The following is a 1296-nucleotide window of genomic DNA, read 5'->3' on the forward strand; positions in this document are numbered from 1 at the left end:
ACTGCAACCTCTGCCTCCCGGGTTCAAGCAGTTCTCCTGCCTCAGCCTCCCCAGTAGCTGGGACTACACGCAAGCACCACTACGCCCAGCTAATTTTTGTATTTTTTAGTAGAGACAGGGTTTCACCATGTTGGCCAGGATGGTCTCAATCTCATGACCTTGTGATCCATCTGCCTCGGCCTCCCAAAGTGCTGGGATTACAGGAATGAGCCACTGCGCCCCGCCTGGACCACTTTTAATAGTTTGCTGGAGGACCTTATCATAAAATATTACATATGATTACACAGTGATAAGTGATAACTCTCTTATTTTTTTCATTAAAAAATAAAAATTTTTTTACAAAAAGAAAAAGGCAACAAGCCAGGCACGGTGGCTCACACCTATAATCCCAGCACTTTGGAAGGCTGAGGCAGGAGGATCATGAGGTCAGGAGTTCAAGACCAGCCTGATCAACATGGTAAAACCCCGTCTCTACTAAAAATACAAAAATTAGCTGGGCATGGAGGCACATGATCTCTGCTCACTGCAACCTCTGCCTCCTGGGTTCAAGCAATTCTGCTGCTTCAGCCTCCTGAGTAGCTGGGATTACAGGCAGGCGCCACCACGCCCAGCTAATTTTTTAATTTTTTTTTTTTTTGAGACAGTGTCTCACTGTTTCGCCCAGGCTGGTGTGCAGTGGCCAAATCTAGGCTCACTGCAATCTTACCTCCCGGGTTCAAACAGTTCTCCTCCCTCAGCCTCCTGAGTGGCTGGGATAATGGACCTCCACCAAAGTGCTGGGATTACGGGCATGAGCCATTACACTCAGCAATAACAGCTTTTTTTTTTTTTTTTTTTTTTTTTTTTTTTTTACCTTTTTTTTTCAATTTATTTTTTTTTGTTTTTTTTTTTTTTTTTTTTTTTTAACTAAAACCCGTTATTTACCTAGCCCTATGCATGGTGTTTGAGATTCTCTTTGTGTCCAGCTTTTAAGGTATGCACTGTACAAGGTCATAGAGTTTGTCAATGGAAGGACAACATTTAAAACCCAGGGTTTTTTGCCCCTGGTTTCGCTCTAGCACCCTGTCTTGCTCAGCAATTCAACTGGAATACTGTAACATCCAGATTACAGTGCAACCTCTAGTGTATACAAACACATTTTAGGCAATGGTATGTTTGTATCGATTCCATAAGTCTTTCAGTATTTCTCCTGCTTTATATATTCTTCTGCAACATACAGCTGAACCTGGAATTTAATATTAATCTTGAAGTACCAAAACACACACACACACACACACACACACACACACACACACA

This window comes from Cebus imitator, unplaced genomic scaffold, assembly GCF_001604975.1.
Source record: "Cebus imitator isolate Cc_AM_T3 unplaced genomic scaffold, Cebus_imitator-1.0 Scaffold1024, whole genome shotgun sequence".
NCBI lineage: Eukaryota > Metazoa > Chordata > Mammalia > Primates > Cebidae > Cebus > Cebus imitator.